Genomic DNA, 24367 nt, shown 5'->3' with positions numbered 1-24367 from the left:
GGCTTATTTCACTGTGTCTGGCATAACACATTCCAGGTTCATCCATGTTGTTGCAAATGAATAATAATCTGTTGTGTATATACATATATATCCATCCCATATTTTCTTTATTTGTCAGCAACAGAAGTAATTTCCTTATCTTGGCTATAGTGAATAATGCTTGATGAACATAGGAGTGCAGATATATCTTTGAGATCTTGATTTCAATTCTTTTGGATATATACCTAAAAGTGGAATTGCTGAATCATATTGTAGTTATATTTTTAGTTTTTTGAGGAATTTCCATGCTGTTTTCTATAGTGGCCATACCAATTTATATGCCCACTCATAGTGTCCAAGAGTTATCCTTTCTCCACTTCCTAACACCTGCTATCTTTCAAATAATAGACATCCTAACAGGTATAAAGTGATAACTTATGGCTCTGATTTACATTTCTCTTATGATCAGTGATGGAAACCAAGCTTTTTTTTTTTTTTTTTTTTTTTAAAGATCTTATTTATTTGACACAGAGGGGTGGGGGAGAGAGCAAGCAAGCAGGGGGAGCAGCACGCAGGGTTGAGAAGCGGGCTCCCTGCTGAGCAAGGACCCAAAGTGGGGCTCAATCCCAGGACCCTGGGACCATGACCTGAGCTGAAGGCACCCAATTAACACCGAATGAGCCATCCAGGCACCCTGCAAGCTTTTTTTTTTTCCTTAAATATGTATTTATTTATTTGAGAGAGGGCACATGCATTTGGGAGGATGGGCAGAGGGAGAAAATCTTCAAGCAGACCTCTCACTGAGTGAGGAGAGCCTGACACCGGGCTCCACAAGGAGCTCCATCTCATAACCGATGAGATCATGACCTGAACCAAAACCAAGAGCAGGATGCGTAACCAACTGAGCCACCCAAGTGTCCCAGGAATGCTTTATAACTCTTGGTCATATGCATGTCTACTTTGGAAAAATGTCTATTCAGATCCTTTCACCAATTTTTTTAAATCAGGTTGTTTGTTTGGTTTGTTTTTTCCCCCAATTGACTTGTATGAGTTCCTTATATATTTTGGACATTAATTATTAGGTATATAGTTTGCAAATATTTTCTCTCAATTCATAGATTGCCTTTTTTTATTTTGTTGATCATTTCTTTTTCTGTACAGAAACTTTTTAGTTTCATGTAGTCCTACTTTATTTTTGCTTCTTGTTTTTTGTTGCCTGAGCTTCTGGTATCTCTAAGATATCTAAGAAATCACTGGGAGACCGGTATCAAGGAGCTTTCTTCATATGTTTTCTTCTAGGAGTTTTACAGTTTCAGGTGTTATATTTGTCTTTAACCCATTTTGAGTTGATTAGTGTACTTGGTTTAAGGTATGGATCCAATTTCATTCTTCTGTATATGGATGTCCAGTTTTCCCAATTCCATTTACTGAAAAGATTATCATTGGCCCATTGTGTATTCTTAGTGCCCATATTGAAAATTAGTTGATTGTATATGCTTTGGTTTATTTTGGGGCTCTCTATTTTGTCGTCCTATTGGTCTATGTGTCTATGCCAGTACCATACTGTTTGATTACTATACTTTATAATATAATTTGAATTGAGGAAATGTGATACTTCCACCTCTATTCTTTCTTAAGGTTGGTTTGGCTATTTGGGCTCTTTTGTGGTTCCATAATAATTTCAAAATTGCTTTTTCCACTTCTTCAAAAATGCCATCAGAATTTTAACAGGGATTGTATTGACTCTGCATATCAGTTTGCTAGCATTTTATTAAGTATTTTTGTATCTTTGTTCATCAGAGATGTTGGCCTGTAATTTTCTTTTCGGTGGTGTCTTTGTTTGGTTTAGGTATCAGGGTGATGCTAGCTTCATAAAATTAGTTTAAGAGTATTCCCTCTACTTCCATTCTCTGGAAGCATTTGAGAGGATTAGATCAATTTTTCTTTGAATGTTTGGTAGAATTCATCCGTGAAGCCATCTGGTTCTGAGCTTTTCTTTTTTGTGGAGATTTTTATTACTTCAATCTTATTTATGAGTGGTGTATTTGGGGTTTTCTGGTTCTTCTAGATTCAGTGTTGGTTACTTGTGTGCTTCTAGAAATTTGTCCATTTCTTCTAGGTTATCCAATTTGTTTGCAAATCATTACTCTAATAGTCCTTTGTAATCCTTTTTGTTTCTGAGACATCCGTTGTAATGTCTCCTTTTTCATTTCTGATATAATTTATCAGAATCTTCTCTCTTTTTTCTTAGTCTAACTAAAAGTTTGCTGATTTTATTTAAAAAAAAAAGTTTTGTTGGTTTGTTTTTTTCTATTGTGTTTTCATTCTCTGCTTTATTTTATCTCTGATACTTATTGTCTCCTTCCTTCAGTTGACTTTGGGTTTAGTTTGTTGTTCTTTTTCTAGTTCCTGAGGTATTAAGTTAGGTTGAGATCTTTCTTCCTTTTAAGGCAGGCTTTATTGAAAGGTAGCATATCAAAATATGACACAGCATGAACATAATCTATTGTTCCTTCCCCTTGTAGTAAGAAGGAAAGTATGAAACACGATTTGACAATCCTTTGTTTAGAAGAGTGCAATTAATGGCTTTAAATATGCAAAACCTAGAAATAGGGACTTGGTGCCCAAAAGGTCTTTTGAAGCTAGACAGTTTATCAGGATAGGCCTTCAAAATGGGGGTCAGAGATAAAAAGAATTTTTGATGCAAATCCTCAATATCAAAGCAAGGAGTACCTGAGGTTGATTATTTAATGGCCACAAATACCTCCAATTTCAGTATGTACAACTTTTTGTGGTGTAGCATTGACAAATCTCCCACCCAGTGGCAGAATCTCCTTCTTGACCTCTTTGAATATGAACTGGCCTTGTGGCCTATTTTGCCCAATAAAATGGGGCAGACATGACTTTGTGTACGTTCTGGAGCTTTGTCCTTAACAAGGCCATATTGTTTCCATGGTCACCTTTCTGCCATAGAAGGAAATCCATCTTGCCTACTGGAGGGGAAGAGACCACATGAAGAAGAACCAAGAGGCTCCAGACAAAGTTCTTAGAGTTTTCAACCCAGCCAACACTCCAGCTAAATGCAATTTTGTGAGTGGATCTAGGCTAACCCAGCGGGGAAACCATCCAGCTAACCCACTGACTATGAGAAACAACTGCTGTTCCAAAATACTATGTTTTAAGGTTATTTGTTATACAACAAAAGACAACCGATAGAACACAGTAAAACAGAAATATTTATGTTTTGAGGTTTAACAAACAATGCGTAAGCCCACTATGAGCTCTGAAATCCTGTTTCCTAAGCCCTGAGGGCTTAGAAATTGGATAATTGAATACAATTTGGTTAGGTGAATAGAAGAAAGGAAGGTGTTGCAGGCAGGTAGAACAGCATGTGCACAGGCAAGAGACAGGACAGGGCACAAAAAGCTCCTTCTTTTGTGCATTTTTCTTCTCAGAAGTAGTTCTGTGTTCCTCTCCAAATCTTCCAAGATCTTCTTCTATAGGAGATATATTTAGTGTGTTCATTTCAGAAAGTAGAATTAGATTGTAAGTTCTTAGGGGCAGAGAAATAAAAAGGAACCCAACAGTCGGTGAGTGTTTCTATGTATTAGGAATTTGATATTGATTAATCTCATTTAATCATCAAAACATCCCTGTGCCACAGTTTTGTTTTTTTTTCCTATCTCAGAGTAGAAGAAACTAAAGCTCAAAGAGATTAAGTAACTTACCGAAGTTCACTGCATTAGTAAGTGGAATCATTTTGTTTGTTTCTATTCCAAAATCATACAATTTCCATAACCATTACCTCCCAGACTCTGTAAGCAATGCTTGTTTATTTCCTAGAACAATCCAGGCACTCCAAAATGTCTCTAAGATGGAATTCAGAGTAGGGTATCGTATATGACAGGACTTTCATTGATCTTTTACTCTAGTGATATTAATAGTTTCTTGTGCACAGCCTACTTCCGTTATGTGTCCATTAATTCACAACTCGGCCATTTATTAATTCATTTAACAAACAGGTATTGAGCACTTCGTAAGTACCAGTTTTCTAGGCACTAGGAACACCGGGGTGAGGGGAAACACATACACACTCATATGCACTCTCACTCACAAAGTCTCTGACTCCTGAATGGTAAATTTTGGTCATTTCTTTGTCTTCACCAGAGATATCATGGGTAGTAGCATACACCCTTTTATCACTAAGTTGGCTTCTCACTCAATTGTTTCTATCTTTGCTTGGCCTCCGGACAAAACAATGCGGGTAAATAACATATTTCAGTCTCTTTGTTTCTCTTCAATGAATAATGGAGTACCCCTTCCTAAAAGGGGAAGCAGACTTTACTAAAAATTCCTCGTTTATTTTTAGGGATCACAGTGACTAGAACATATATTTGTTACCTGTAAAACACTTACACGGAGGCTGGATGGAATGATTTAAACTCATCTTAAAAATTCAGTTATTCTATAACATATATCAAAGCCCTTGGAACTGAAACTTAACTGAAATGTGCATCTAAGTCAGACCACAGTCTCCTGAAGTTTTCTATGGCAAGTTTGTCAAAAGTTGGAGAGTGTCATTTATTCCCAGCTGTTTCTAAGGTTCCCAACTTCCACCCCCCATACGTCGTCTGAGATTCTTGGCTGAGAGAGCTGTTTGTTTCCTTATTTAGCAAAAACTAGCACAGCTCTACTTAGCAGAGGGACAAGCTGGAATTTGCAAGTCTCTGCGATATCACCCAGGCAATTGCCAAGTTGTCACAGGTGTACACGACAAGAGCAGTGGGAAGAGTGAGCCGCAGACTGGTGTGGACCTGGATGCTGGGGCCCCATCCAAAACGTTCCACACTTCTTCCCTCGTGTGTTAGAGAAAAGCTGCCTTCAGTGACAGGCAGAGGTGGGGTTGGGTGGGGGGGTGCGGGTCCTACTTGCAGTTTACAAGACATTTTGAGTCAGCAATTATAAGCAGAACTGTTGACAGAGAGTTGCTCGATTATCAAGCCACAAAGGAAAGAATGGCAAGAGTAACTCGAAAAAAAAATAAACCCAAACCGGTGAGTTTTCTGAAAAGCAGAGAATAAAACTGCGAGATTAGTTTTATTTTTAAAAGCTGCTGAGTTGGTCTCACTTCTTTGCTAACTTAGTCTCTTGATGTTTTTCCCCCTCAAGACTTGAATACCTGATCTGAACCGAAGGGGAAACGCAGAGGCTCATCTTACCGGCAGGTGGACAGGTGGCCGAACAGGTATGGCATTTCTGTTTCAGGTCAGCTTCATAGGGGACTTAATTGAATAATATCACCTCTCACTTTTTTTCTCTTCCCCCTCATTGATCAAGCTGCTTTTGAGAAAAGTGATACTTTGCATATCTGGCTAAGTGCTGTTAACAGCCTCTGCCTGCGGTTTGTTAAAATTAAAAAAAAAAAAAAAAAAAAGTGTGATCTTGCCGGAGAAGTAATTTGCTTCTCTCCAACCAATGATGGCTTGTACTTTATGCAAATTGGTATCTAGGGACAACAAATCCCATTTAATACATATGCATAGTTCATAAAAAAAACGACGTGAGAGAAAGAGGAAAAAAGATAAAGCAACGAGTCAGCAAAAGAACAGGTTCCGAGGAAATTTATTGTCCCAAATTGGACATTTGTAACAGATGATGTGAACAAGTGTTAACTTTGTTTTCAGCGCTCTTCACGCACATTCACTAGACATCACACAGATTATGTTTTAAGGATCTGAACTGTAATAAAAAAAAGTGTCTATGGGCTTTAGAGTGTTGTGTTCCATATGGTTAGGGAAGTACGGAGTTACTGCGACAAGCATCTTGTGAAGCTCATTACGCGCGGTGGTGTTAGATGCGAATTGCCGCGCATAGCTATAGGGTACGTACATGACATCCCACAGTCAGCAGATAGCAACTGGAAATGAAAGATATGAAGGCACAGAGTACAGCTTCAGGGAACATGTTAGACAAAACATCTGCTGGTATCAGAACACTGCATTATCAGATCATTGTGGCCATGAATTTTTTATAAAGACACTTTTTTTTTTCTCCCCAAACCGCAACTTTGAAAGTGACATTTTGTGCAAAAAGTTTTTGATTGAAGTGTGATGTCAGGAGGAAGTCCGGTGCTGTGATTCATTGTGGAGAGGGCCCACCCACGTCGATGGCCCAAGGAAAGTCCTTTTTGCAAAATGGGGCAGTATCTGCTAGCAAAGTCCATGCTGTAGTCCATGTACACGAGAACGCACAAACAAGAAAGTCTTCCTGCAAACACGATGGCAGCAAACTGGCCTTTAGTACCACTCAGTTTGTGGAGCGGTCCATATTCTAGACATCCACTTAACACTCTCATTTCTCCTGTGGACAGTGTCAGTCACCAGCTTCCATTAAGCAAGGAGGCCATATTCCATCAACTCACCTCTTGTGCTCTACTTGTTAATGGCAGCCATTAATGAGCCTTTTCGTGTCTCCAGAAATCTTGCCATTTCTGCCCAAGAGGGCTCTTGCAAGGCGTTCCTTCATTGCAGGAAACATGCATGGATGAAAAACCAGTCAAGCTCTGATCTTTGGGAGTGTGTGGTGTGTACATTAGTGCTCCACAGTCCTTAGGAGAGGTTAAGATGCTGGCTTGAAGAGAGGGAAGGAGTGAGGAGATGGTGCTCACCTTGAGAAAGGTCACAGGTCCTGATATTTAGGTCCCATTACAGGATGTCACATAATTCATCTTGGGAGATAATTAAGTGCTTCTAAAAGCATGGTGACTTATGGAAGAACCAGACTATCCACAGCCATGTTTCTATTAATGTGGCTCTGAGACATGGAATGATTTCACTGATTCAGACCAGCCAGGCCAGAGGGTGAAGGGATAAACATATTTCTCTTGAAAGATCTAATGCAAAAGAGCAGTTAGAGAAAAAAGAGTTCAAAGACAAGTAGCAGGGCCATGAAATGGATTCTAGAGAACTCAGAGGAAGTATTTTCCTCTACTGGTCGATCTTCAGTTTAACCTTCTCTTCAGTAAACTTCTGGATTCCTCTTTCAGCCCATTGGAGTACTGGCATGCGGGATGAGATCAGAACGTGAGGTTGGGAAACCCTTGAGAGTCAGAATACATTCATTTATGGCCATAGATGTGCAGGAACATCTGTACAAGAATTGGCAATAGTTCCAGATATGAAAGAGAAATGTAAAAGATCCTCATGAATGAGTAAACCCTAACTAGGGAAGCCTACGATTCACAGTTCCGCCACCAAGCATTCCATGCATTCCCTCCTCTCCTCCTTTTTCTCTTCCTTAGTCCCTTCTTTCTTTGTTTCTCTCTTAGCAAAGGCAAGATGGGAAAGAGGGTTTCTTTTTCCTTCATAATTCTTGTTCTGTGCTGCCCTGTAGAAAAGATATTGATACAGAGAAATATTCTCTGGGAAAGGGATCTGGTTCTCTACCATTCCCTGTGACAGCTTGGAGGAACCATCTATCTAACATAGGAGGGCCTGAGAAATCATTCATTCATCTCTTCAATAAGTATTTCTTGAGCACCAGTTACTGTGAGTGACTTTTGCTAAAACAACTAAATTATTGATGTCTACATTCATTTTGTAAAAACATTAGTAAAAACTTAGTAATCCTCAGAACAAAAGAGGAACAAAGAAAGTAGCCCCAATTCTGTCTTTATCTTGAGAACATGTGCTGTTCTGACTATATCTGGCGGTTGGTTTTTTTGATGTTTAAGGATATGGGGAAGACAAAGTCCCAGGGGTCACCATAAGTGCGAAATATAATATAAGGCACTTCTGCATACAACTCCAAAGTATACGTACCCAGTGTAATATAAAGCCCAAGTAAACACATCCCAATGACCAGGCCATCACCAGCCCACAATCCTTGCCAAAGGAAGACAAATAAAACTGCATATCTGTAGACTCTGCATGGGATGCTGGAGGGTATCTTCTCTTAAAATTAATAACCATGATCCAGTTATGACATGGTTATGTCAATAAAAACTCAAACTACATGGGGTGTCAAACACATGTACACACATGTATGCACACATGCACTCATGCATACGTTCATGAAGAATTTGGTAAAAATCCCAGGCTGGTGGCAGAAATGGGACAGTTTTTTTTTTTTTTTCTAGTGGAACCCATATTTAATATAGGCCTTCATAAATCCCTACAAATAAAGCTTCAAGAAATATGTACGAAATGCACAAGACAAGATACTGTGAGTGAGAATCATTAAAATTGTGGGCAACATAATCAGATAAAGAATTCAGTAAATAATTGGAAATCAAATATAAAACAAAAATGTGTCATCAAATTCTAAGAAAGCAAAGAAAGACTGAAATTATTTTTAAAAATGTAAAGATTATAAAATGTGAAAGTGTATTTGAACAAGAAGCAAACAACTTCTAGAAAAAGACATATAACTCAACAGGTAGGTTTAAATTTGATTAGATATAAAGAGAAACTTGGGGGCTGGAAGATATCTCTGAAGAGAAGCAGAGATGTAAAGTATTTAAAAAGTTGAATCAATATAGGGGAATACAAAGTTCTAATATACGTTTAATTAAGTGTCCAAAAGGAGGAAGAGAGAAGGGGACTGAGGTAATATTCAAAAGAATAGTGCTTAAGAATTTTTCAGAAGTTATTTTTTAAAAAGTACCAATTCTCAGATTCATGAAGCTAAATGAATCCTAACCATAAAAATAAGTACCTAGACACATGAAAGTGCAGACCATGAAACACATAAACGTACTAAAGTACCAAGAAAAAACATTAGAACCTTCAATTTCCGATGCACTGACAGCTAGCTTCTCAACGGTGACAAGGAAAGCCAGAACACAGTGTGATAACATCTTCAGCGTGCTCAGAGAAAACAACTGCCAACCAAAATTGCATGTTAATCAAGTACTTCTCTTTTTTCTTAGCTTTATTGAGATATAATTGATGTATAAGGTTGTGTAAGTTTAAGGTGTACAATGTGATGATTTGATATATGTATATATTGTGAAATGATTGCCACAATAAGGTTTTTTAACACATCCATCACCTTACATAGTTACAGTTTTTATGTTGAGAATTTTTAAGATGGACTCTGTTAGCAACTTTCAAAAATGCAGTAGAGTATAATTTACTACAGCCATTATGCTGAATGTTACATCTCCAGGCCTTAGTCATCTTATTACTTATAACTTTGATCACCCTCACCCATTCCTCCAACACACCCCATGCCTGTCTCTGGCAAAAACCAATCTACTCTCTTTCTGTGAGTTTGGGTGTTTTAGATTCCATATGTAGGTGATATCATACAGTATATGTCTTTCTCTGTGACTTATTTCACTTACCATAATGCCCTCAATGTCCAGCCATGTTGTCACAAAGACTAACATTTCTTCTTCTTTTTTTTTTTTACAAGTAGCTTTTTATTTTTATTTTTTATTCACAATATAAAATCTGTGTAACATTGATATTTCAGGAATCATTTAAATTCTTTTTTTTTACAAGTAGCTTTTTATTTTTATTTTTTATTCACAATATAAAATCTGTGTAACATTGATATTTCAGGAATCATTTAAATTCTTTTTTTTTATATTTTTATTTATTTATTTATTTTTAAATTAATTTTTTATTTTTTATAAACATATATTTTTATCCCCAGGGGTACAGGTCTGTGAATCACCAGGTTTACACACTTCACATTTCTTCTTTTTAATGGATGAATAGTATGCCATTATGCAAATATGCTACATTTTCTTTATTTACACATCCACTGATGCACACTTAGGTTGTTTCCTTTTTGTTTCTGTAGATTTGCCAATTCTGGACATCATTAAAAAGACTTTTTTCAGGGCACATGAGTGGCTCAGTGGGTTAAAGCCTCTGCTTTCAGCTCAGGTCATGATCCCAGAATCCTGGGATCAAGCCCTGCATTGGGCTCTCTGCTCAGCAGGGAGCCTGAACTCTCTCTCTGCCTTCTTCTCTGCCTACTTATGATCTCTGTCTGTCAAATAAATAAATAAAATATTTAAAAATTTTTTTTCAATATATGGTGTTTTGTGAATAATTCATTTCAGCATATGATGCTTTTGAAGTTCATGCATGTTGTAGTATATATTAGTGCTTCATTTCTTTATATTGCCAAATTTAAATCTGGTACTCCAATGAATCCCACTGGATGTACCAGATTTCATTTATATGTTCACCAGTTGATGAACATTTGAGTTGTTTCCACTTTTGAACCATTACAAGTAATGCTACTAAAGACATTTGTATAAAATATGTTGTGGACATAGTTTCATTTTTCTTAGGTATATGCCAAGGCAGGTGTATAGAGAATTTTTAGGGCTTGGAGATTAATGGGAATTTTGGAACTTGAGATTCCTTAGGGAGGGACTAAAGAATTACGAGCTATTTAATAACAAGAAATATTTTGGAGCACCTGGGTGGCTCAGTGGGTTAAGCCTCTGCCTTTGGCTCTGGTCATGATCTCAGGGTCCTGGGATCCAGCCCCCGCATCAGGCTCTCTGTTCAGCAGGGAGCCTACTTCCCCCTCTCTCTCTGCCTGCCTCTCTGCCTACTTGTGATCTCTGTCTGTCAAATAAATAAATAAAATCTAAAAAAAAAAAAAAAAAGAAATATTTTGAGGATATATAAGAAGACATCAGATGAATTACTTGGGTTATACTGTAACTCTCTGTTTAATGTTTTGAGGAACTCCTGTTCTCCAAAGCAGCTGCATCATTTCATAGTCAGTATATTCAGGAGTATATGAGGGTTCCAAATTCCCCCCATCCTCAATACTTGTTACTGTATGTCATTTTTATTAACAACCATTCAGGTGAATATGAAGTAGTATCTCGTAGTGGTTTTGATTTCCATTTCCCTAATGACTAATGATGTTGAGCATATTTTCATGTGTTTATTGGCCATTCATATATTTTCTTTGGATAAATGACTATTCAAATCCTTTGCCTATTTTATCATTGGGTTGCCTTTCTATTATTGGCTTGTAAGCATCAATTATATATTCTGTATACAAGTCTCTTATCAGGTACATTATTTACAACTATTTTCTCGCAGTATGTAGGTTACCTTCTCACTTTCTTGATGGTGTTCTCTGAAGCAAAAAAATTTTAATTCTGAGGAAGTTCCACTTGTCAGTCTTCTCTTTTATAATTTGTGGATTTGGTATCATAGGTAAGGTATCATAGCTAATAATAAAATAGCATATCATTGCTTAATCCAACATCATAAAAGTCACTTCTATATTTTCTTCTAAGGGTTTTATAGTTTTAGCTCTTGTATTAGGTCTATGATCCATAATGAGTTAATTTTTCTATATGGCATGATGTAGGGAGTCCAAATTTATTCTTTGGCATGTAGCTATCCATTTGTCCTAGAGATAAATTTTTCTTTCTATTTACTTTTTTATTTGAACCATGTGAATGTATTCAGAAAAATATTTGGATAGGTGAAAAAGATAACAATTCTATTCACAAAGCAAAATAGAATAAAATCATTATTCTGTCACTATCATTGAAGAATAGATATGATCTGGTCTTCAAGAAGCAGGTTTCATTTTATCCTTTTTTTTTTTTTAATTCCCCAGGCTTTCCATTAAAGGAAGGGTTATCTAATAATGTAATTTTTGAAAATAGCTTACAATATATATGTGCAATAGAATACTCTTAGTAAGTTAAGAAGAAAAAAGGAGATGTTTCTACATGCATACATATGGAAAGCTTCCAGAATACATCATGATAAAAGTAAGTTGTAGAAAAGTGTTTATACCATGCAAACATTTGTGTGAAAAAATATATAATACATGCATGAAATGTATAGAATATTTATGTAGGGATCTATCCAGAATGATAGTCAAGAAACTGACAAAATGCATGCCCAGATAGAGTAATAGGTGGCCAAGGAGTAAAGAGAGAGATGACAACTATTAGCTCAGTGTTATTTTGTATCTTGTGACTTTTGAACAATGCATATGTCTTAGATATTTAAAACTTAATAAAAGTTAATAAAATTGCCTTATTAATTTACTTAATTTTAATGGAGAACATCTTTCCAGGTTTCCTCTGAGATACTGATCATAGAACTCTAAAATATTTCCTATCAAATGGTATGAGTAGGGCTTCCTGAATGGCCCAGTGGGTTAAAGCCTCTGCATTCAGATCAGTCATGATCCTAGGGTCCTGAGATCAAGCCTCGCGTTAGGCTCTCTGCTCAACTGGGAGCCGGCTTCCCCATCCTCCCAACCCTGCCTGCCTCTGTGCCTACTTATGGTCTCTTTCTGTCAAATAAATAAATAAAATCTTTAAAAAAAAGTATGACTATACAAATGATGCCGAAAAAGTTTTCAATTCAAATTGCCGGAATATTCCAACATTTCAGCCAGAGACCACTCAGTACTGAGCAATGTTCAAAAAATACCCAAAGGGAACATATACTGTTCTTAAAGAGAATTTGGTGCATTAGCACACACTTATTCACAAATCTCAAGACATTCAAATAAACAAACAAAAACCTTGCCTTGCATTTTGAGAGATGTATAATTTTACACGGCAGGTAGCAAACTCCTACAGGCCAAGGAGTCATAAAGCACATTCTTCATTGAGAAGACATTAGGTAAAATTATGGCTTCAGTGAAAGAAAGATATGGAAGTGTGAGAGAGTACTTTCTAACATTTATTTGAGGCTAATTACAGAGAGGGAAACAATTTACTCCCAATATTATGCTTCTCAACTATCACCATCCCTTTAGCTAGCAAGTTTGACGGACCCACTGATCTGTTCTACCATGACATCCCCTGATGCTCTCAAACCAGTTTAGAGATGGTGTCAATGCTCCCTCAAAAATGGCCATTTCAAATTATGCTCCTGTTACTTTTCCAGAAGAAAAACGTGTATATTCCCACATGTTTATTATAATGCCTTGACTGCCCCCAGGAATTTTAATATCTGACTTACTGTATGTTGAGAACCACTATTTGCTAGCCCAGATTTTATTTTTAAGTTTATTAAAAATAAAGATAAAAGCTTGATGTGAGCAAAGCATACTTGGCTGTAAAAATCCAGATGCTCCTACTTTGGACATTCTGAAGTCTTATTATCAATTTGCTCCAAAATCCAGAAATGCCCATATATTACAATGGACACCTAACATCAAATTGGTTCATTCTTTTCAGTCGAAAGCCCGGGTTTCTCTACTGCAAAGTGTAGGAACTTAGGTGCACCTTAATTCTAAAAAGTCAAAAAAATTTACAAATGAAGTTACCTCCTTGTTAAGTTCCATGATTGGGAACAAAGAGATGGCCTTTTTACATATTACTCACCCCACTGCTGAGTCTGTCCATCTACAGACTGTGATGATGATGTCACCAAGACAAAGGAGTGCATTTAGTCTAAAAAGCCAACTTGAAAAGACATTGAAAGGTTGGAATTATGTATGGCAGAAGACAATTATGCAAGCTAAATGATTCTTTAATTAATAATGAGATCCATCACAGGCTAAAGAGAAAGACTTACAGGATGGAAAGCTTTGTGATTTACTCAGTGTGTGTCCATATGTGCCTGCAGTGTATATATTTGGGATATGAATGATACATGCACAGTGTTCGTACCATGGCATCTGAAACTACATGCTTGTTGTCTCAGCTCATGACTCATTTATACACTGAGTGGGTGAATATCTAGAATGTAAGAATTGTCTCTTAAGACATAGAATGCATTGCCTGGCTCCTGGAGCCATATGGTTTATTATTAGAAAAAAATTTGAATTTCATTGATTCATAAACTAGGTTCCCTTATTTTCAAAATATAAGTAGTTGCTTTATACTGGCCATATTTAAAACTTGTAAATGTTAAATCAAAACATGAATGTGCATAAATCTCTTCATGTATGTAAAGTCATACTAATGTATTGGTGTAAATGCATAAACTAACAAAATAGTATTTATTCAACTTTAAATGTGTCCCAGTCTCTGGATGAACAACTGCTTTAACCAGTTCTATTTGCTTCCAAATGTGTTCAGTATGACTCCCTGTTCACCCTCCTCCCTTCCTCCTAGAAGCCAGCAAGGGTGGGATATAAGGAAAATGGGGAGAGAGAGCTCTGACCCAAACCACTGTAGCTTTCCTAGGGGCAAAGTTTCATTTATGTCTTGTTTTTTTCCAAACAAAGTATTGGTTAATTGAACATAATAAACAAACAAAAAAGTGTTCTATGGCTCTAAATCGTCTTAAAACTACCATTAAAAGGAATCTGAAACAAAACTAAAGTGTCCTCTTATGCCATACACACAAAAAATTTGACATAACCCATGCTATATAGAACTACAGAAAAGAAATCTTTGGACAATTTTTTTTTTAAAGATTTTATTTAGTTTTCAGAGGGAGAGCGAGGGAGAGAGCAAGCACAGGCAGACAGAATGGCAGGCAGAGGCAGAGGGAGAAGTAGGCTCCCTGCTGAGCAAGGAGCCCGATGTGGGACTCGATCCCAGGACGTTGGGATCATGACCCGAGCCGAAGGCAGCTGCTTAACCAACTGAGCCACCCAGGCATCCCAAATCTTTGGACAATTTAAAAAATATTTTTCTTATTAAAATAAAGCCGATATAAGAAAAACATTGGCAGATTTAAAATATAATAAACTTCTACATAGCACAGAACAACACTTTTTTCTTTTTTTAAAAGCAGGCTCCATGCCCAGCATGGAACCCAGCATGGGCCTTGAACTCATAACCCTGAAATGAAGACCTGAGGTGAGGTCAAGAGTTGGACATCTAACCAACACCCAAGCACTCCAAAATAACAATTTAATGGGAAGTTAAAGGAAAAACACTCACCCAGAAGAAATATTTTAACATTCGTGATAAATAACAGATTACTATCCATCATAAATAAAGACCTCTTAAACATGTATTCAAGTGCAAGTAAATAGATTTAAAACAGCAAAAGATGTTAAAAAGAAATTCACCACAGAATGTATATGGTCAATAAACACAAAACACTAAACTCACTAATAACTAGGTAAAATAAAAATTTTAAAAATATATATTGTTTCTACTCTATCGGATAGAATATATATATATATATATATATATATATATATATATAACAGATTTTCTAGTGTCAAGTGTTCTTAAGCTTTGGGGAAAATAACCAATATTTAAGGACTTTGAGGTTACATGAGTACTAACAGTGCTTTTGGAGGACAAAAGAGCAATATCTTTTTTACTTTTGAAATATGCATATGCATTTATGCATCAATTCACTTCTAGTTATATATCCTTGAAATACATCTCTGTGTCATTCATTTATTTATTTGTTTCCTTACTTGTTCATTATTTTTGTGGTGGTTTTAAAACATATCTGCAAGTTCTTTGACAGTTCTTCCTTTAAAAAGTGAACTCTAATTCTCCTTCCCTTGAATGTTGGCCAGACTTTGTAACTTGCTTCTAACCAAAAATATGTGGTAGTAGGAGAAGTGATGTCAGGAATATTGCAGAATAGTGATTTTCAGCCCTTGTCCCCAACCATATATGGACACAATACCTTCATGAGATTTCTAGATCTAGCTAGAAAGTTGAAATAGCCCAGAAAAGCACAAAACTGAGAACAGCTGCATTAAGATAGTTAACAGGAGCATTTTTTCTTTACCAGCATCATCCCTTTCGTTAAGCCATGATAAGCCCACAGTTAACTTCATACTCAATGGTGGAAAGCTGAAAGCTTTTCCTTTAAGATCAAGAATGGGACAAGGATGCCCAGTCTCACCACTTTTATTCAACATAGTACTAAAGTGTCAGCTAGGGTGATTAGGCAAGAAAAATAAATAGAAAATAAAGAGGAAGAAGTAAAATTATTTCTGTTTGCAGATGACATGATCTTATTAGAGAAAAACATAGAGACTCCACTAAAAAACAGATCTAGTACATGAATTCAGTAAAGTCGCAGGATATAAAGTTAACTTAAAACAATCAATTGCATTTCTATACCGTGACAACAAACTATCTAGAAAGGAAAGTAAGAAAGCAATCTCTTTTTCAGTAGCATCAAAAAGCAAAATGCTTAGAAATAAACTTAACCAAGGAGGTGAAAAACTTGTACACTGAAAACTACAAAAACACCAATGAAAGAAATTAAAGAAGACACAAATCACTGGAAAGACATTTCCTATTCATAAACTGGAAGACTTAATATTGTTAAATTTTTCAAAAAACCCAAAGCAATCTACAGATTCAATGCAATCCCCATCAAAATCCCAACCATATTTTTATAAACATAGAAAAAAACAAAACAACCAATCCTATAGTTCATATAGAACCACAAGGTCCAGAGTAGCCAAACTGACCTTGAGTAAGAACAAAGCTGGAGGCATCATACTTTCTGATTTCAAAATATACTACAAATCTGCAATAACTGAGAAAAGTATATATGGCATTGGCATAAAGACCAGTGGAATGGAATAAAGAGGCCAGAAATAAACCCATGAGTATATGGTCAACAGTTATATGCTAGGGATGCCAAAAATACACAATAGGACAAAAAAAAAAAAAAAACCACACACACACAATGGGGAAGAACAGTCTTTTCAACAAATGGTGTTGGGAAAACTTGATATCCATATACAAAAAAATTGACACTGTACCCCTATTTTACACCAAACCAAAAAAAAAAAAAATCAATTCATAATAGATTAAAGACTTAAACATAAGATCTGAATTTATAAAACTCCTAGAAGTAAACACAAAAGAAAAGTTCCCTGATGTTGGTCTTGGCAATGATTTCTTGGATATGACAACCAAGCACCGGCAATAAAAGCTAAAACAGACAGGTGGAACTATATCAAACTAAAAAGCTTCTGCAGAGCAAACAATCAAACGAATGAAAAGACAACCCACAGAATGGGAAACAGTATTTATTTACAAACCACATACCTCAAAAGGAATTAATGTCTAAAATATATAAGAAAGTCCTACACCTCAATAGCAAAAAGAAAAAAACAAAAACAAATAACCCAATTAAAAATGAATGAAGAACTAGAATAAAAATTTTTCCATAGAAGACACACAAATGGCCAACAGATATATGAAAAGGTGCTCAACGTCACTAATCATCAGAGAAATGCAAATCAAAACCACATGAGATAATCACCTCACACCTGCTAGGATGGCTATTACCAAAAAACCGAAAGTTAGTTAAGTGTTCATAAGGATGCAAAGGAAAGGGAACCCTTGCACACTTTTGGTGGAAATATAAAATGGTGAAACTGGCATGAAAAACAGTATGGAGGTTCTTTAAAAAATTACAGATAGAACTACCATATGATCCAGCAATTCTACCTTTGTGTATATATTCAAAAGAATATAAATTGGGATCTTGCAGAGATATCTGCATTCTCATTTGCATTCGTTGCAGCATTATTCGCAATAGCCAAGAATGAAAATTGCTCAAGTGCTATCAACAGGTGAATGAACTTAAAAAATGTGGACTATACATACAATAGAGTCTTTTTTAGCTTAAAGTTTTTATTTAAATTCCAGTTAGCTAATGTACAGTGTAATATTAGTTTCAGGAGTAGAATTTAGTGATTCATCACTTTACATACAACACCCGGTGCTCATCATAACCAGTACTCTCCTTAATATCCATCACCCATTTAACACGCCCCCATCCCTTCCAGCAACCCTCAGCTTGTTTCCAATAGTTAAGAGTCTGTTTTATAGTTTACCTCTCTTTTTTTCCCTCTATGTTCATCTGTTTTGCTTCTTAAATTCCACATATGAGAAAAATCGTATGGTATTTTTCTTTCTCTGACTTATTTTGCTTAGCAGAATACTCCCTAACTCCATCCACATAGTTGCAAATGGCAAGATTTAATTCTTTTGTATGCCTGAGTAATATCCCATAATAAATATTTACATATATATGTATATCTCATATAATAATATCCCATATAATATACACACATATGGTATATACCTATACATATATATATAATACCTATACATATACCTATATATACAGGTATATGTATATATACTTCCTTTTCTTTATCCATTTATCAGTATATGGACATTTGGGCTTTTTCCATAATTTGACTATTCTTGATAATTCTGTGATAAATGTAAGTGTGAGAGTGTTCCCTTTTCTCCATATCCTTGCCAATACTGCTATTTCCTTTATTGTTAATATTAGCCATTCTGACAGGTGAGAGAGGTGATACCTCATTATAGTTTTGATTTGTATTTTCCTGATGATGAATGACGTTGAGCATCTTTTCAGGTCTGTTAGCCATCTGTATGTCTTCTTTGGAAAAATTTCTTTTCATGTCTTCTACCCATTCTTTAACTGGGTAATTTGGCTTTTGGGTGTACTGGTTTGGGTGTTTGATAAGTTATTTACATATTTTAGATACCAACCCTTTATCAGATATGTCACTTTCCAATACCTTCTCCCATTCTGAAGGTTGCCTTTTAGTTTTGCTGATTGTTTCTTTCTCTGTGCAGAAGATTTTTATCCTGATGAAGTCCCAGTAGTTCGTTTTGTTTTTGTTTCCCTCACCCTGAAGATGTATCTAGTAAGAAGTTGCCATGGCCAATGTCAAAGAGGTTACTGCCTGCGTTTTCCTCTAGGAATTTGATAGCTTCCTGTCTCACACTTAGGCCTTTCATCCATTTGGAATTTGTTTTTGTTTATGGTGTAAGAAAGTGGACCAGTTTCATTCTTTTGTATGTAGTTGTCCAGTTTTCTCAACATTATTTGTTGGAGAGACTATTTTTATCCCACTGAATATTCTTTCTTGCTTTGTTGGAGATTAGTTGACCATGTAGTTTTGGGTCCATTTCTGGGTTTTCTATTCTATTCCATTGATCTATGTGTTTGTTTTTGTGCCAGTACCATACTGTCTTGATCTCTACAGCTTTGCAATATAACTTGAAGTCTGGATTTGTGATGCCTCCAGCTTTGGTTTTCTTTTTCAAGATTGCTTTGGCTGTTTGGGATGTTCTGTGGTTCCATACAAATTTTAGGATTGTTTGTTTTAGTACTGTATTTTGATAGGGCTTGCTTTAGATGAGTAGATTGCTTTCAGTAGTACAGACATTTTAATATTTGTTCTTTCAATCTACAAACAAGGAATGTTTTTCCATTTCTTTGTGTCATCTTCAATTCTTTCACAAGAGTTTTATAGTTTTTTGAGTATAGAATTTTTACCTCTTTGTAATGACACACTGGACAAGATGAACTTAACAGATATATGCAGAACATTGCATTCTAAAGTAGCAGAATACACATTTTATTCAAGTGCACATGGGACATTTTCTAGAATAGATCATTTATCATATCACAAATCAGATCTCAACAGATACAAAAGGATTGAGATCATGTCATGCATATTTTCCAATCATAGCACTATGAAACCTAAAGTCAATCACAAGAAAAAATTTGGAAAGACCACAAATACATGGAGGCTAAAGAACACCCTACTATAGAATGATTGGATCAACTAGAAAACTAAAGAAGAAATTTTAAAATACACAGAAACAAATAAAAAACAAGATGGCCCAAAACCTTTGGGATGCAGAAAAGCAGTTAAGAGAGAAGTACATAGCAATATAGCTCTACCTCAAGAAGCAAGAAAAATCTCAGACACACAACATAATCTTATACCCAAAGGAGCTAGAAAAAGAACAGATGAAGCCTAAATCCAGCAGAAGGGAAATAGTAAAGCTTGGAGGAAAAATAAATGATACAGAAACAAACAAACAAAACCCCAGTAGAACAGGATCAATGAGGCTGTGCCTGGGTGACTCAGTTGGTTAAGAATCTGCCTTTGGCTCAGGTCATGATCTCAAGGGCCTGGGATCAAGTCCTGCATCCTGCTCCCTCTGCCTCTCCTCCCTCCCCTTGTATTCTCTCTCTCAAATATACAAAATCCTTTAAAAAAAAAAAAAGAAAGAAAAACAACGTATTAATGAAACCAGGAGCTGCTTCTTCAAAAAAAAATAATAAAATTGATAACCCCCTAGATAGACTTATCAAAAAAAGAAAGGACCCAAATATAATCACTAATGAGAAGAGGAGAAGTCACAAGTAACACCACAGATAAACAAACAACTATAACAGATTACTACAAAAAATTATATGCCAACAAATAGGGCATTCTGGAAGAAATGGATAAATTCCTAGAAACATACAAACTACCAAAACTGAAACAGGAAAAAATAGAAAACTTGAACAGACTGATAAACAGAAAAGAAATTTAATCAATAATCAAAAACCTCCCAATAAACAAAAATGGCTTCACAGGGGAATTCTACAAAACATTTAAAGAAGAATTAGTATCTATTTTTCTCAAACTATTCCGAGAAATAGGAATGGAAAGACAACTCATTCTCATTCTATGAGGTCAGCATTATCCTGACCCCAAAATCAGACAAAGATCCCACTAAAAAAGGGAACTATAAGACAATATTCCTGATGAATATGGATGTAAAAATTCTCAATAATATTAGCAAATTGAATCCAATAGCACATTAAAAGAATCATTCACCATGATCAAGTGGGGTTTATTCCTGGGTTGCAAAGATGGTTCAATAGATGCAAATCAATCAACATGATATACTACATTAATAAAAGAAAGGGTAGGAACTATATGATCTTCTCAGTAGATGCAGAAAACGCATTTGACAAAGCATGGCATCCATTCTTGATTAAAACCATTAACAAAGTAAAGATAGAGGGAACATACCTCATCATAAAGGCCATCACTAAAACCCACAGCTAACATCCTCCTCAATGGGGAAAAACTGAGTTCTTCCTCTATGTTCAGGAACAAGATGGGGATGTCTACTCTCACCACTGTTATTTAATGTAATACTGGAAGTCCTAGGCTCAGCAATCAGAAAACATAACAAAAAATAAATAAAAGGCATGAAATTGGTGAGGAAGAAGTCAAATTTCCACTATGTGCAGGGGGATGATATTCTATATAAAATACCTGAAAGACTCCAGAAAAAAACTGCTAGAACTGGGGCACCTGGATGGCTCAGTGGGTTAAGCCTCTGCCTTCGGCTCAGGCCATGGTCTCAGGGTCCTGGGATAGAGCCCCACATTGGGCTCTCTGCTCAGCAGGGAGCCTGCTTCCCCCTCTCTCTCTTCCTGTCTCTCTGCCTACTTGTCATCTCTCTCTCTGAAATAAATAAATAATACCTTTAAAAAAATTGCCAGAACTGATACATGAATTCAGTAAGCTTGCAGGATACAAAATCAATGAACAAGTCTGTCACATTTCTATACTTCCAATAATGAAGCAGCAGACAGAGAAATCAAGGAATTGATCCCATTTATAATTGCACCAAAACTATAAGGTACCTTGGAATAAACCTACAATAGAATATTATTCAGCTTTTAAAAAGAAGAAAATCCTACTCTTTCCAACAAATGGATGAACCTGGAAGACATTATGCTAAGTGGAAAAAAAAACACTTACAAATATTGTAAGATTCCACTTATATGATGTAGCCAAAATACTCAGATTCATGGAAGCAGAGAACAGAATGATGGCTGTCATGGTCCAGGGACAGAAAATGGGGAGGTATTCAATGGGTATAAACCACAATGAGATACCACCTTACTCCAGTTAGAATGGCTAAAATTAACAAGACAGGAAACAACAATGTTTGCAAGGATGTAGAGAAAGGGGAACTTCTTACACTATTGGTGGGAATGCAAGCTGGTACAGCCACTCTGAAAAACAGTAAGAAATTTCCTCAACAAATTAAAAATAGAGCTACCCCACAATCCAGCAATTGCACTACTAGCATTTACCTCAAAGATACATATGTAGTAAAGAGAAGGGGCATCTATACCCCAATGTTCACAGCAGCAATGTCCACAATAGCAAACTGTAGAAGGAGCCAAATAGTCCTTCAACAGATGAATGGATAAAGAAGTTTGGGCTGTCACTGCCTTCTAGTCTCAGGTGCCTGATCCCTCCCAGGACCCAAGGCCCAAGTGGGGGATGATGAAGAGTCCAGGTTGAGCCCCAGCTGAGTTGTGAGCTCACACTCTAGTCTCCCAGGTCCACCCTACCTAAAGAAATTGAGTGGTGTATTGGCCCCAAGTAAAAGCACAGTGTATGTATCCAACTTGCCCTCTTCCCTGACCAACAATGACTCATACCAGATATTTTCCAAGTATGGCAAATTGTAAAGGGTACTATAATGGAAGATAAAGATACCAGGAAGAGTAAAGGGGTTGCATTGATTTTATTTTTGGATACTCTGCACAAAACTGTACCAGAGCAATAAAAAACAGTTATTTGGTAGAGTGATAAAAGCAGGCATTACTATCAACAATGGAAGAACAGCTGAGTTCATTCGAAGACAAAACTACTTTGAGAAATCTAAGTGTTATGAATGTGGGGCAAGTGGACACTTAAGTTCTGCCTGCCCTAAAAATATTGGAAAACGGGAACCTCCAAAGAAGAAAGAGAAGAAGAAAAAAAAAAAGAAAGAAAGAAAGAAAGAAAATTCCTGCACCAGAAGAAGAAATTGAAGAAGTAGAAGAAATTAAAGATGAAGGGGAAGATCCTGCTCTTGAGAGTCTTAGGCAGGCCATACCTTTCCAGCAAGCCGAAACTAAAGAAGAACAAAAAAAATGGAAACCCAGTTCGGGGGTCCCTCAACATCAGATGATTCAAGATGCCCAAAGATAAAGAAAAGCATGTATTTCAGTGATGAGGAAGAACTGGGTGATTAAAATTGTATTTATCATGTAAATATCATTACATTTTTTTTAAATCTTGGGGTACCATGTTCAGTTGAAATTAAAGATTACTTTTAGAATTTGAGCATAAAAAACACTTAGTACCAAATAAGTTTTTACTATAAAGTAGGTTCTCAGGAAATTGAAAATGATTTTAAAGTATCATGTTTCTATCTTGCCTTAGCAGAGTAACAAAAATGAAGATTTGCTAGTAACCTTGAGAACAGTTCATTTGAATTAAAAAGAAATATTAATACTATCATAGTATTGCCATTGTTATCCCGAGAAAAAAGATGAATATATAAAAAAGATGTGTTTGAGAAGTTCATTAAAAAAGTTCATTCATGTCAGATTGGTTTACATGAAGACATTTGAAGTAAATTTCATTTTTAAGACAAAAACTTCATGAAGACTGGAAAATGCTGACTGATTTATTGTTATTAAATGTTAATAAAATTTTCAAGAGAATTTTGTTTAAGAAAAAAGAAGACAATGGAATATTACTCAGCCATCAGAAAGGATGAATACCCACCATTTACATCAACATGGATGGAACTGGAGAGTATTAGGCTAAGTGAAATAAGTCATTCAGCAAGAGACAATTATCATACAGTTTCCCTCATATGCAGAATATAAGAAATAGCACAGAGGATCATAGAGGAAAGGAGGGAAACCTTAATGGGAAGAAATCAGAGATGGAGACAAACCATGAGAGACTCTGGACTCTGGGAACCAAACTGAGGATTGGGGAAAAGGAGGTGGGTGGAGGGATGGGGTAACTGGGTGATGGGCACTAAGGAAGACACATGATGTGATGAGCACTGGGAGTTATACATAACGAATGAACCACTGAATACTACATCAAAAACTAATACGTACTATATGTTGGCTATTGAATTTAAGTGAAAAAATAAAAAGTAAAGTTTCAATTATGCAGGATAAGTAAGTTCTCAAGATTGCCTGCACAACAGAGTGCCCATAGCAAATAACACAGTACCATGAACTTACATTTTTGTTAAGAGGGGAGGTTTCGTGTGAAGGAAGTGTTCTTACCATACAAAAGGGGAGGGGACACAAGGAAACATATAGAGGTGATGGATATTTTTATTACCTTTACTATGGTGTTGGGATAAGTGGTGCTAAAGTGAACACTTGATTGTGGTGATAGTAACATATGTCCAAAGTCTCAAATTATATATATTAAAGCATGTATAAAGCCATAAGCAATATGGAAGTGGTGATGACAGGTAGCTACCCAGATTAGGTGACAGAAGGGGTAACTTCTGTTACCTTTTGCTCTACTGGATTGCTCATCTTGGGGCAACTGGCTGTCATGCCAAGAGGACACTCAAGTAGCCCGTGTTGGAGAGAACCGTGGTCTCCTAATAACAACCAGCACCAACCTGCCCACCATGTGACTAAGCCACCTTAAATCATCCAGGCCCCACCCAGACGTCGGGTGACTGCCAATATCTTGACTTCATTTGAGTGAGGGACCCCAAATCAGAACCAACCAGCGAAGAATCTCCTAGATTTCTGACCAAAAGAAACTATGAGGTAATAAGGGTTTGTCATTGATTGAGGTCTCTATGTTTAAGTGTAATTTG

General features: G+C 36.2%; 1 pseudogene; it reads left to right on the top strand.

Moving 5' to 3' along the window:
• Positions 1–22754, top strand: part of LOC132022359 (zinc finger CCHC-type and RNA-binding motif-containing protein 1-like) — a 34319-nt pseudogene extending 11565 nt beyond the window's left edge.
• Positions 22755–24367: the final 1613 nt, after the last annotated feature.

This window comes from Mustela nigripes, chromosome 7 (genome assembly GCF_022355385.1).
Source record: "Mustela nigripes isolate SB6536 chromosome 7, MUSNIG.SB6536, whole genome shotgun sequence".
NCBI lineage: Eukaryota > Metazoa > Chordata > Mammalia > Carnivora > Mustelidae > Mustela > Mustela nigripes.
Note: the sequence above shows the minus strand (reverse complement) of the source record. Positions and strands in the feature narration are given on the sequence as shown.